The sequence below is a fragment of the Cydia pomonella genome, chromosome 4 (assembly GCF_033807575.1).
Source record: "Cydia pomonella isolate Wapato2018A chromosome 4, ilCydPomo1, whole genome shotgun sequence".
NCBI lineage: Eukaryota > Metazoa > Arthropoda > Insecta > Lepidoptera > Tortricidae > Cydia > Cydia pomonella.
The window spans coordinates 25,326,454-25,341,666 of record NC_084706.1 but is presented as its reverse complement, the minus strand read 5'-3'; the positions used below and the strand labels follow the sequence as shown (position 1 = coordinate 25,341,666).

The window sequence follows — 15,213 nt, the reverse complement described above, 5'->3', positions numbered from 1 at the left end:
AGAAACGGGGGAGGGGGATTCAATGAACGTTGCTGACGTCACAAGTTATTTACGATAGTCAGGACAATTCGGACGTACACTGACATCGGAATGATATTTGAATCATATGTATATTATTTAATCTGTCGAGTCGAATCCCTTAGTTCTTTCACTTTTGCTTGGGGTTAATTTGAAAAATAATTGGAGTATTTTGTACCGTATTTATATATTTTTTTATACTACATCGGTGGCAAACAAGCACACGGCCCGCCTGATGGTAAGCAGTATCCGTAGCCTATGTACGCCTGCAACTCATTATATTTCTAAATAAATGAACTAGTAAAAAATTCTACAAACATTTTACGTGACAACTACTCCATATAAAAATGAGCTATCATAGGGTGTATTATATACGATAGGTATATATAGTTATCACGCGTCTCGCTCACACCAATACATGTACCGGCAACGAGCGAAATGCCCGATATCTGAATTTAAAAAATAAATAAATTATTTTTTGTTCGTCAGATTGGAAAACTGTTCCGGGGAGGAAGAAAAAGAAGAGGTTAAATTGTGTTTTTAATAAACTTCTTTTCGCCATCGCACTACGCGACAACATTTCCATCCTCACCACTTAGATGGTTGGCAGTCCTCAACTGTGCGTTTTTCCAGGAACTTTCTGCCTCGCACTGCTAAACTGTGGAATGAACTGTCGCCTGCGGTATTTCCGGACCGATACGACCTTCAAACCTTCAAGAAAAGAGCGTACTCCCATCTTAAAGGCCGGCAACGCACTTACAACCCCTCTGGTGTTGCAGGTGTCCATGGGCGGAATCAGGTGATCCGTTTGCTCGTTTGCCTCCTCTACCATAAACAAAAAAAACTATACGCATGCAAAGCGCGCACAAGTTTTTTGGAGAAATCGCGAAACGTCTGGTTGACGTAACTGGTGACCGAAGAGCTGGCGGCTTCCTCGCACAACGTATCAGTATTGCGATACAACGAGGAAATGCCGCCAGCATACTTGGTACAATGTCTCAAGGTCTATTTTAGATATAAGCTAGTTATAGTAATCATCTGTATATATCCATTGTGTATATTGTTATTGTAAATAAAGAATGAGAAGAAAATAAAATGTGTGCGTTCGAATTGGCCTACTAGTATTTTTCGGCGGAGGGTTCAGACCAAGGTCGTTCAAGGTCGAGGTCTTATTTAAGTGATTTATCTTAATACGCTCATCGTCTATATAAGTGTGGAACTAAAGTAGCAATTTTTGGATATTCGTGAGTCCTGATTTTTATTTTATGGATTTTGATAAAATTCGGTGGTTAGAGTTCCCTCTAGAGATGCAAAGAATAGTTGTTTGGCCGGATACCCGATATTCGGCCTGGCCATCGGCCTACCTATTTTTATATTATATATTATACACCGTGTTTTTATTGAATTGCGTTAACTCCGGGGTTTCGGTTAGTACGTTTAAGGAAACTAAATGGCATAGTTAATAAAAAAAAAATACTTTTTTTTTTATAAAAAGTAACGAAATGTTGCATATAGCGTTTTTGTAACACGGGCATTACATTTAACTCAACCAGTCCGGGGAAAACCCGGACACTTTTCATGTAAGGAAGCACATTAAAACTACATGTAAAATTAAAGGTGTTGTTTTTTAAAAATATTATTTTCGGACTCGTCCGGGGAAAAAATGCGATTTATGCCAATTATCCGGGTATGGCGAACTTCGAGATGGCAGCCCTAGTTCCAAGTCATAAAATTACCAGGTAACTTGGCTAAAAGACAATAAAACTGACTATCATCGAATAACTATGTACATATCTGCGACATAAGGCACTGTAACTTAACTGAAGCAAAAAGGCATATCCAACCCCTACTAGGTACTTTCTTGGAACTATGATGAGTCAGAGGATATTTTGAAATGACTGTAGTAGACGACAATATTCAATTGCGTCTGCTCCCGAAAGATGAATAACTTAAATAAATAAATAAATAAATATTATAGGACATTATTACACAAATTGACTAAGTCCCACAGTAAGCTCAATAAGGCTTGTGTTGAGGATACTTAGACAACGATATATATAATATATAAATAATTATAAATACTTAAATACATAGAAAACACCCATGACTCAGGAACAAATATCCATGCTCATCACACGAATAAATGCCCTTACCAGGATTTGAACCCGGGACCATCGGCTTCATAGGCAGGGTCACTACCCACTAGGCCAAACCGGTCGTCAATAACAATAACTACTACAACTTGTACAGCTACATTTCTTTTCTTTTGTTTTCTCTCACATTTCGTAGTTATACACACGCACATATTCATACATACATACTCACATATATACACACATAACCCTCACATAAACACTTTCACTTACATACAACTTACTGAGACCTTTTTAACTGTTTTTGTGCTTAGTTTGATAGTTAGTCATAATAAAAAAATCTAATTTAATTTAGCTTTAACAATAATGTATTCTGTTAAAATGAGAACCGCACCATTTCGATACTTCTCTGAGATTCCCACGTGACAGGCTGAGCCTAGTGTGGGGATCAATGTACTGCTGGTCTTGTAATGCCAAATTCTTGAAATAAATATTATTCTTATTACTCTTATATCACCAAATAACCCAGGTTTAACTACATGGCGAAGTAATATTAATCTAAGATTGTAATAGTACATTTCGATGCTAGTGCGGAAAGTATGTCATTAGGCGAGAGGCAAGACTCGGAACGTGTGAAAAATGACATTTCCGCACGTGTATCGAACGACGTTTTTAATACAGTTGCGAACAAATACTTAGGGTAGATTTCAGTATCATATTCAAACTTAGGGTAGATTTCAGTGACACGCTAATTTTTTACTGCCATCCAACGAGTAGATTTGGTAAAACACGTACAGTTCCAATATTGGCAATCCAATACACATAAATTTAAGAAAGATAAAAGATCCAGCTTTTGTTTAAGATTCAACCAAGTGAAAAAGAAAAATAAATAAATAGGGAAGGGATCAAAATCATCTTAAACCGGTCGCGTATTTTTTTGCATGTTTTTTAATGTTCAGAATATTACATAGAATTATGCAAAACTGAGACAGCAAATTACGTTAAATTATATTGTAAGTAATTCAGCATTAAACAAGCTTTCAACCCATATATATCAATAATAAGTGATCTGTACTTATAGCTTTTTCATCAGTCCAAACCTTTGTGACAAAACTTATGATCTGACTAAGTACATAATGGATATATACAAAGGGTAGGTAGGTATAACGAGCTTAAATCTAAAATAGGCCCGGGCACTGTACCAAGGATGCTGGCGGCATTTCCTCGTTGTATCGCAATGCTGATACGTTGTGCGAGGAAGCCGCCAGCTCGTCGGTCACCAGTTACGTTAACCAGACGCTTCGCGATTTGTGCAAAAAACTTGTGCGCGCTGGGACCCCATAGACTCTTATTATATAGTTACTTAATATTTACCTGTTACACAAAATACTATTGTGTTGTGCACTCGACCGTACAGTAACGTCTGAAAATATGGGTACGTAAAATGTGCCAAAAACGTGTATACATATCTACCTTAATATATGGGCAATAAAGTCGTGTATACATATTTTTGGCACTTCTTTCGTATCGATATTATCAGACATTTTTTTTAATAAATAAATATTATAGGACATTATTACACAAATTGACTAAGTCCCACAGTAAGCTCAATAAGGCTTGTGTTGAGGGTACTTAGACAACGATATATATAATATATAAATATGTATAAATACTTAAATACAAAAAAAAGAAGCGCTGTGGTGGCCTAGCGGTAAGAGCGTGCGACTTGCAATCCGGAGGTCGCGGGTTCAAACCCCGGCTCGTACCAATGAGTTTTTCGGAACTTATATACGAAATATCATTTGATATTTACCAGTCGCTTTTCGGTAACAGTTTTAAGGAAAACATCGTGAGGAAACCGGACTAATCCCAACAAGGCCTAGTTTACCCTCTGGGTTGGAAGGGCAGATGGCAATCGCTTTCGTAAAAATTAGTGCCTACGCCAAATCTTGGGATTAGTTGTCAAGCGGACCCCAGGCTCCCATGAGCCGTGGCAAAATGCCGGGACAACGCGAGGAAGAAGAAGAAGACTTAAAACACCCATGACTCAGGAACAAATATCCATGCTCATCACACAAATACATGCCCTTACCAGGATTTGAACCCGGGACCATCAGCTTCGTAGGCAGGGTCACTACCCAAACCAAACCGGTCGTCGAAAGACATGACCGTACATAATGAAATTTTTAATATGTTATCTAATACACAACGTCATTAAAAAAATACAACCAACACACAAACAGGAAATATGTGACCGCGTTATACTTGTATTATAATCAATGCCCATTCACGACGGAAACATCAATGAACGAACCCCGACGTTCTTATTCAACTTCCGTTCTGCCCGTCCTTGTCACTATACGCCCGAATGCGGGAGTGTGAGCGGGACAGCGAACATTCGCGATTCAGGCTGCAAGCGAAACAATTCATTGTGAAAGTGCGAGATCAAAGGAAAAGCGTATTAAGTATCGGATGGTGAATTGGGTGTTTGTTGTATAGTTTAACGGATTTTTGCAGATGTTTTTAAAAAATTGAGTCTCTTTATTTTGCCACTTTTTTGTGACTTTTTTGCTACTTTTTTAGGGTTCCGTACCCAAAGGGTCAAACGGCACCCTATTACTGAGACTTCGCTGTCCGTCCGTCTGTCACCAGGCTGTATCTCATGAACCGTGATAGCTAGACAGTTGAAATTTTCACAGATGATGTATTTCTGTGGCCGCTATAACAACAAATACTAAAAACAGAATAAAATAAATATTTAAGGGGGCTCCCATACAACAAACATAATTTTATTGCCGTTTTTATTAGTAATGGTATGGAACCCTTCGTGCGCGAGTCGGACTCGCACTTGCCCGGTTTTTTTTATATCTAGTCAAGGTCACGAGCCCTTTTCATCCTTATAGGAGGAGAATTGGTCCCAAAATTTCCATACATTTTTAAAACTTTCCTATTTGTTACCGCCATACAAAATATATGGGGAAATGGTAACATAACAGGAAAAAAACTGAGACATTTAGGATCGCATTAGGATCGAAAAAGCTCGTGATTCTGTTCTGAGTAGAAAATAATACAAAATTTATGAAAAAATACAAAATTGAAAATGGCATTATTTTAAGAAATATTTATTTTTAGTAATTATGTAGTTGCAATATAGCGCTGAGCATTATACAGTGTGTCCCTAGCCATTGGACAAAAATGCTCTAACGATAATATTTTTTTTATTAGAACAAAGGATAAAAACATCATACCTCAAAAGCTAGTTTATTATTTATTTACTTTTGAGGTCAGAATGACAATACCATGAAGTTAATTAAATATACATTTGGTAGGAATACATAGTCTCCAAAATCCCAATGTCCTTTTAAAAGGACAAGTTCAAATAAAATTTAGTATTCTAACAGAATAAAGAAAAACGACTCTGCTCTAGTAAGGTACGCATTTAGCTAAATGATTTAAACACACCAATATCAATTCCACATGTACTGAGCAAAACACATGTCAGCCAACTTACACCAAATAGTTTTAAAACAAGTCAATAATTAACACGTAAATGAAATAATTATGCGAGTTGGTTGTAAACGCTCGTTAACAAGCACATTTCGTTTCATTCACCGCTCTAGTTCAGACTTCAAGGCGATTATGAATGAGCATTACTTTATTACGCAACGGCACAAAGTACTCACAATCCTTAAGGACTTAAGCCGTTTTTCTATTAAGACGGTTAAATCCCGCGGTAAAATAGCATGAGAAAGTCGCTCTAGCATATAAAAATACCCTCCCTCGCTTCATTCACTTCCTGTGTTATTATTCCCATTGCTCAGTTACTTCACACTCGTATGAAACTAGCGTAAATTGGACTGTAATTCGTTGAAAATATACCTACAGTTAGAAACCAGTTTACATTGGTTGGCGTGTGCAATAATAGCCCTGAACGCCCGGCCGAATGGCGTCCGAAAAGGTCGCTCGCTGCCTTTTTAAAAACATGCTGTTGTCACGTTTTTAAATATAGAACATTTTGAACAGTTACTTTCGCAACTTCCTATAATTTCACTCACGGAATTCGGAAAGTAAACTTTATGATGCTTTAAAGAAGGTTGCTTTTTATTAAATGGAAATGAGCAATTTGCTAGATTGAATAGAGTATTGGCTGGTAGTTATTTTGTATGAATGTACTCAGGGCCGATGTCGCGATTCATTCATGGTTTGGGCGTGAAGGCGCCGATTTCACAATAAAAATCGGGTGTATTTTGGTTTCATCTATTTGTTTAAAGACTACTAGTATGATCAAACTAAATTTTTAAAGGGATATTAATATTAAAAAAGCACTAATAAATTAATAATTGAAAATTTAAATGAAAACGTACCTATTTAGGTTGGCTGTTTAATATATTTAATTTTTTTCTAGAATAATCATAAGTTTGTTATATATACCATAGATTTATAACTAACCTAGATGCCTAGTCTGTACATCCCTAGTGAAGCCATTTCGAGTACGACATTATGTCGCCCTCGTGTCATCGTATCCGAACGGCCCTCGCAGTACTCAAGGTCGAGTTGGTTTGTGTACACCTCCCGGTTATAAATTAAAAAATACAAGAAAGATGGTTGTTTGTGCGGTGAATTGGTGTCACAACACATCAGTGAATAAAAACAAACCGCCTGATATAACATTTCATGCGTAAGTATCCAGTTTAATGTGATATTTTTACGTAATTGTAAATACAAAAATCCAAATTTTCGTCAGCCGCCATTACTTATAAATGTTGCCAGGTGATATGAATCTTTTTTCCTCGAAATGAGGCATGACGATTACATTGATAAAATTAATATGCTTACTTTAAGTTCCTTGTATGACTATAGAAAATATTCTTTTTTAGTTTTTCATTCTTTTATTTCAAATTATGTTTTGTCTTTTATAAAATTACAGTTTAAATTCATATTTTTATTTTGTGTGATATTCGTTTTAGATTTCCGACTGATCCGCTTCTGTCTGCGAGATGGACGGAAAAAATTAGATTAAATAGGAACGATGCAATATGGAAACCGACTAAACATAGTCGAATATGCTCTCGCCATTTTGATGAGCAAGTAAAGTAAATTTTATTTGTGGAACACAGGTGTTACAGTTAAGGTCTGTAAAAATGAAACGCAACTGTCACTGTCGCACTTATATGGAAGACTGATAGAGAGACACAAAGCGTTTCGTTGTTCGAAGCAATAGCGATTGCCACCTTGGCTAGGCCTGCAGGTACAATTACTAGTACTGACGATAAATAGTTATTTGTTTTACAAGTGGAAAAGTTGTTGTTTAACCGCTCGTGCTAATATTGCTACTCGAGCTAAATAAAGATCCAAAATGTCTAAAAATGGAATCTTGAGCGTTGCGAGGGTTTCAAGTTACGAGAGTTAAACAAATTTTGCCCCAAGTGAAACACAAAACTTTTCACCACACTAACCCGAAGAAAATATTAGTCAAATAAAATCAAACCAAATCAAATCCAAATGATCGTCATTAAATATTTATCATTTAAAATCATTATTCCAAAGTCAATTCTACCAGCTATTATCTGTGCACATTTGTAAAATAAAAAAATAAACGTTTTTTTATTTAAACATTATTTCACAAAGTACAGAAATGCAAAGTCCTTAAAAGAAACCTTGAAAGCTTTTGCTACAAATTTAATATCTACATACACACTCCCAAATGATTGATAGCCAAGTATAAGGATGTGGTTAAAATCCATCTACTTTAAGGGGAATAAATGAACTCTGGCAACCCGTTTTTGTATATATGTGTGTGTCGCTGAGCGTAAGACACGAGCGTCGCACGCACACATCGATCGAGTTTCGGCTTCACTTTTGGCAGATTAGCCTTATGAGGACTAACTGTCTATGTGTGATAGGTCAGTGATATATACCTATTTCCTACGCAGTTCTTTATATCCCAGATACTTAAATTAAATGACAGATCTATCAGACAAACAGACTTTTTTCTCCGCCAAAACCTTACCAAAGTTAACGAAATTATCTGTACCCCTAGTGTAAATAAATTCGATTTCGAAACGTGACGTACGTGTTTGCGTTTAGTCTCATTTTGTATTGGATTTAGAAAGAGCGCGCCAAGCGGGACGTTTTGGAAACTCAAAATCCTATACAAAATGAGACTTAACGCAAACGCGTTCGTCACGTTATGATGTCGATCAAATTTACACTAGGGGTACAGATCTATAATGATATATAATGAGATTATCTGTGTCAAACTGTTTTGCTTTTAAGGCTAATCGATGTCAGTTTTGAATACCATGTTTGTTGCGGCCTTATAAACTAGGCCGTTTTTTCGAATATTTGAAGTGCACTAGCGCCTTAAGTTACAAAACGTGGCTGTGACATAAACGAACAGACAGACAGACATGACGAATCTATAAGGGTTCCGTTTTTTGCCATTTGGCTACGGAACCCTATAAATATCAAAAAAAGCAAAACAGTCCGACACAGATATTAATAATAAAATAAAGACAGTTTATTATTCAAGTAGGCATATAACAATGCGCTTATAAATTAATTAATAATAATAATCTATGTTGAAAAAAGCGGCCAAGTGCGAGTCGGACTCGCCCATTAAGGGTTCCGTACCATTTATGAGGTATTAAAAAAAACTACTTACTAGATCTGGTTCAAACCAATTTTCGGTGGAAGTTTGCATGGTAATGTATATCATATTTTTTTTTAGATTTTTCATTCTGTTATTTTAGAAGTTACAGGGGGGGGGGGGGGGGGTCACACATTTTTTCACTTTGGAAGTGTCTCTCGCGCAAACTATTCACTTTAGAAAAAAATTATATTAGAAACCTCAATATCATTTTTAAAGACCTATCCATAGATACCCCACACGTATGGGTTTGATGAAAAAAGATTTTTTGAGTTTCGGTTCTAAGTATGGGGAACCCCCAAAATTTATTGTTTTTTTTTCTATTTTTGTGTATACATTATAATGCGGTTCATAGAATACATCTACTTACCAAGTTTGAACAGTATAGCTTTTATAGTTTCGGAAAAAAGTGGCTGTGACAGAATCGGACAGACAGACGGACATGACGAATCTATAAGGGTTCCGTTTTTTGCCATTTGGCTACGGAACCCTAAAAATCATTGCTCTAGCTTCAAAACCCACGGGAGGAAACAATCGAGTACGTTTGTATGGAGAAATGACTACTGTTGCCTCTTAAGCATTAAATTTCAATAAAAACTTGGTTTTGATGTTCATTTCAAAAACTATAAGCGATATTACTTTTACAATGTAAAAAAAAAAAAAATGTTTTGAAGTCCCTGTACACGTGACAGACAAGAAGATGCCTGACACCTTCCCTGCTTCGATCTGTAATTAACTATGTATTCTTTTATTTTCAATGGAACTAAAGGTCTGTTTGTTATCACTTAAGGTTATATATATAAATATGTAACTGTTTGTTTCCTAAATAAATTAAAAAAAAACTTTGATTCCTATAAAGATTTTATGCTTAATTGTCGTCAAAAGCTAACAGCGATTAAGTTTTCTTAAATACTTACGCTCATTACTAAATAATAAATAAATAAATAAATATTATAGGACATTTTATTACATAAATTGACTAAGTTCCACAGTAAGCTCAATAAGGCTTGTGTTGAGGGTACTTAGACAACGATATATATAATATATAAATATATATAAATACTTTAATACATAGAAAACACCCATGACTCAGGAACAAATATCCATGCTCAACACACGAATAAATGCCCTTACCAGGATTTGAACCCGGGACCATCAGCTTCGTAGGCAGGGTCACTACCCACTAGACCAAACCGGTCGTCAATTACGTACACTATTTTCTTAAAACTCCCTTATGCCTAGTTTAAATAAAGTATGAATCTTACCGTCGGCCTATGATGGTTTTGTCATTATATCATTAATCATTTAATGCTTGGATTGGCGATTATCTGATAAGTGACTTAATTCGGTATAAAGTCGCGAGGGTAACCTATAATTGACTAATGATAGCGCGACATATTTTGAGGTTTTGAAAAATGAATTTTAAACTCTATGCCTTAAGGCGTATTTTAAAGAATAGATGATTAAATCACATTCTACCACTTATCTTCATATGACATTAACAGTTAAAAATTATCCATGGTTTGTGCTTTTGAAAAATAAATTGTAAACAAGTATACTTAAAGCGTATTTTAATGAATAGTTGGTTAAATGACATATTACCACTTATCCACATTTGACATTGATAGTTAAAAGTTATCCATGATTTAAGAGTTTGCAAAATAGATTCTTATTGTGTTTAATTAAGACGTCTTTTAATAAATAGTTGGCTTAATGATAAGTTGTGTCTACAATTCATACATAGCAAATGGGGAATCATTGCTCGCTTAGATTTGAAGGCACGTTTTAAGGTTTGAAAGACAGGCAAATGTAGTGAAGCGTGTAAGGTGTTCAAAATTAAGCGTGTAGATCATTTCCAACATTTCACACGATGAGTTACTTTTGGTACGGACTGTGCCTATTGAGTGAAATTAACGTAAGGCGGTCTTCACACTGGCGTTGCACCGCATTCAATTGCGATGTGGATGATTTAGTATACGGCAGAGTTCGCTATAGTTTTCCTTCAATAGTTTTTCGCCCGGAACTGAGAACTCGCGGTTTGCCAAAAATTATGTATAGCGATTGCATTTGTTGCACCTACTTACTCGGAAAATGATAAACTCTGGTACAGCAACTTGGTCAGTAGAAAAAAGGCGGTAAATTTTTAAAAATATAGGCGCAAAGGGTCTCCCATATAAAATTTAAACTTTGCGCCTTTTTCTACTGCCAAACTGGGTGTGTTTGAGTATAGTTTCAAGTCACCATAGAGATTTAAAAAGACCGTATCTGTGGTAAACGGTTACGTTTCTTGTCAAATGACTATATTATGTAATTTTGAATTCGTTTATCTTGCTAATTATGTAAAATGGTACATTTAAAAACAATATCAAAAACGTGTAAGCCGGGCTTTTTCATTTGATACCGCCGACCACACTTTCTTGCAAACAAGTTGACTAGAATAGCAATAAGACCCCTCACAAATAGCTTTTGGGTTTCTAGGCTCTTACATAGCTCCAGAACCCCTTGATTGAGCCTGCTCATAATTTAATTTAAATTAGTACAAAACTAAAGTTATTGCATAACAAGCTATCCTCTGAGAGCTCTTAAAAAAAAAATGTCGAGACCTGCCAATAGCCAGTCGTGTGTTCCAAGTTGAATGTATGATTTTTTGTCATATTATTTGGTCCCAACATGGTTCGAAAGTTAGAGGGAGGGACTCTTCTTTTTTCTTTCTTATATCTATTATAATATTATCTTTATCTAAAAATGGTCATGAAAGACCCATATTTGTTTTAAAAAATCCTATCTAATGACAGCCCACACCGTAAGTTAAACACTACGGTTTAACTAACTCACGTTATTTTTGACACTTGTGCGACATGTTTCGGAGAACCTATTAGGTCTTCATTTTCAATCATGTCTAGTTCATGTGAGCATTCACGCTAGTCATATTTCTTTTTTGCTAAAGTTAGACTCACAACCGTTTAAATTCGATCCCATGCCGTGCTTATTGTTAGCTTGGCTCAGTTAACTATGAACTGCAACATCCTATGTATACCTTATATTTCGTAAATGAATGACTTATGACGTCACAAAGTTTATGACTTCCCCTCCCTCTAGTTACAACATGTCACATTTTCTTGACCCCCTCTCTCCCCCTTAACGTGTGATCTAATTAATGGATGACCTCTTGGGGCTAGTCCGGTTTCCTCAGAATGTTTTCAGGAAGGTAGTGTTAATGAACATAACAAAATAAAATAATACTAGGCGAAATATTTATTTATTAATAGGGCACGCTTCTCTGCATGTAATGCATCCCTCGAGCAGCGCCCCCTTCCATTTCCGCTTCAGGTTCGCCTTTTATTGGAAGATTTCTGGAAAAAAGAAAAACCTATTATACCTATAAAGTAAAATAATCAAAAAAACTTTTTACAAACCGACTTCAAAAAGGATAAAATAAAATATTATACTTTTTTGAGTATATGCATTACCAACTAATATGTTTGAAGTCGGTGCCTTATCGTCAGTTTATATTAAAATTTCTGATCACAATATCATATTGTTGCATTAAAACTACTTTGATTAAGCTAATCGCAAGATATAAGGTAATTGCAGCAAAAACAATTAGAAGTCTCACAAGTTATTTTCTCAACACATTATGACGTTAAGATTTTATAATTAAGTGAATAGTTAAAAAAAATATTCATATTGTCCATTTCTGCCTGAAACACAAGGAATCCTAATTAAGGTATTTGTAAACCACTTTTCTCTAATAACAATTCTTAGTCTTTAAGAGCAACCAACGTAGGTACAATACTTTTGCAATGGATATGGTAGGCAGCTGCCCCCAGTCTCCCATTTAAAAAAATCCATGTACATGGGTATGTGTTCGGTCACCGCAGAGAAAATTTGAGGAGTGGAGCCCTAAACATGGTAGGTAAACCTAAATTTAATTTATTCATAAAGTGTCCAATGTCCATGCAATTTTGCAGATACATCACGTAAAACTAACAGGTGACTTGCATGGAACGACTCTGGGTATCTATGTACCTAATCGCGGAAAACGTCAAACATTTCACAAATATTTATACTTAAAATATTATAACAACGGTTATATGTATATGTAATCTCTTAATATTTTAGAAATTACAAAATAGTATTTGACTACCTATTTGTATCCGATTTAGCAGAATGAATGATAGATGAGTTGTAACAAAACGTACTAATCCCGATTCAAAGTAATCCCCATTGGTGTTGTTCAGGGATTACTTTGGCGATCTTACGGTTTACAAGAAAATATCGATTCTGTCCATCCATTCGATTTATTCTAAAATTTCTAATTATGATTTTGCAGTTATTACATACCAACTGAACGTTTAGCGAATGAATTCCTTTTCTGTTTAGAAACTGTACGCCATGCGGTAAAGGTTATGGAAATATTTTTACTTGGGTGCAGTCTACTGTGCCTAAAATGCTAGCAACCCCATATGCCTCCTGAACACCTCTCATTTTCTGGGAAGACTATCCAAGTGTCCTTGAGTCTGTAAACAATCCAACACTTTCATGATTTGATACTTTAGCTACACGTAGCATTGAATAATACTTACATAAATACATATGTAAGAGTGGTAAAGAAGTTGCATATAATAACAAAAATAAGGTATGATTCTGCATTGAAATATTTAGGTAGAAACACTTCAAATACAAATACCACAAAAATCCACATTCAAACCTCATTTGTACTTCATGGCCCCTAAAAAACTACGTAAGAAAATAAATATAAATATTTTGTTACTGACTGCGTCTTTTTGCCTTCATATGTCTCACTGCACATCCATACTCGTGTTTTTTTACCTTCTTATCTCCGGTGTCAGTGGTATTCTGTACCAAAATGGACATACCTTCTATTCACCACAATTACAAATTGATCCAAGTACCGGCTGACGGTAGACTGAGCAATGGACAAGCCATGGTCTTGTCCAGTTCCCCGTTAGTAACTACCGTCAGCCAATAGGTGCAGTGATGTTAAAACCTAAAACAAAGACTTGTAAGTAGGTATATCATTATGAAATAATGATTATGATCAAGGTGGTAAAGGTAACGGGAATGATTTGAGGAATAGTGCAACATTATATCTTTACTTTAAGATGTGCCGGCAATCCATCGCCATGTTGAGGCTTGAGGTCAGCGTCAAGTTCAGCACACATAGAGTGCTAATTCTTTCCGCATCCTATATATGCGCCATAACTCCTCGTCGGGCTTATCAAACGGGTTGCATGCATCCCTTATGGCCCGGCGTTGAAGTTTTCTGTCTTGTTTTTCTTCGATATCAGCAGCTGCCAAGAAGAAATGATATCTTGCCATCCCTGAAAAATGTATTGATAATGTTATATGTAAATAAATGAGTTTGATTGTATATATAATGAAAAACACAGATACTTACTGATATTTAACTCCAAAAATTTGTATTTTGCACCATTTATATAGCACAAGAGCACTTATCGTGACCCAGTGAGCACTAGGATAAAATAATCAAAGTCTAGCCGTCAAAACTCGATTATATATTTAATTATTCAACAAACGTTGCCATTTACCGTCTATCGCTGTCAAAAGTAGACAAAACGGTATAAATGCTATAAAACGATATAAATCTAGACAAGTGTCATTTATATCATTTAACTTATCCACTTATCAACTAAGTTTAAGTCAGAAATTTAGACAAATGACAAATTATCCACCGACCATGTTATGCAGTAAATCATTTAACATCTATCGCTGTCAAAAGTGGAAAAGACGTCAAATCAATAAAAACTGGATAAAATGTTAGTTAAATTATCATTTATACAGCCATATCATTTATAAAATCGACCATAATAGCCCTGCTGCAGGGCTAATTGCCACTAATACGTATTATTTCAAACGTCTTCAACGAATGAATGACGTCACATTGACAGTTTAAATTCCCACGCCGAAGGAGCGGAATGAATGAACGAAACGTAAGGGAAAGAAAGGGGCGACTTCCGGCGCGTATGGCGGTGGCGTCACTTCCGGCGGATGCGAGCAATCAATTATTATTTCCTCTTTATGTTTCCGGTGCAGTTGCATTTTGTCGCTGTAAAAAATGTTTTTATAGTTATATTTAGTTTCACCTGCCTATTGGCGGCATGCATTGCGTGCAATCCTGGGTCGAAATTATTTTCAATGTCTTGTTTTGGACCACTCTGTCACGTTTGCACTTCTGTATTTTATCAAATAAATAAATAAAAAACCGGGCAAGTGCGAGTTGGACTCGCGCACGAAGGTTTCCGTACCATTATTTATAAAAACGGCAAAAAAATTATGTTTGTTGTATGGGAGCCCCCCTTAAATATTTATTTTATTCTGTTTTTAGTTTTTGTTGTTATAGCGGCAACAAAAATACATCATCTGTAAAAATTTCAACTGTCTAGCTATCACGCTTCATAAGATACAGCC

The 15,213-nt window shown here is 35.7% G+C and overlaps 1 long non-coding RNA gene across 1 annotated transcript; it reads right to left on the bottom strand.

Annotated features, from left to right (window-relative positions):
* Nucleotides 1-11,992: 11,992 nt before the first annotated feature.
* Nucleotides 11,993-13,740, bottom strand: LOC133517332 (uncharacterized). The gene is made up of 2 exons (XR_009799362.1): nucleotides 13,105-13,740; nucleotides 11,993-12,113 (listed from the first exon to the last, which is right to left on the bottom strand). It is a non-coding gene; the product is annotated as an uncharacterized LOC133517332 (long non-coding RNA).
* Between the last annotated feature and the right edge of the window lie 1,473 nt (nucleotides 13,741-15,213).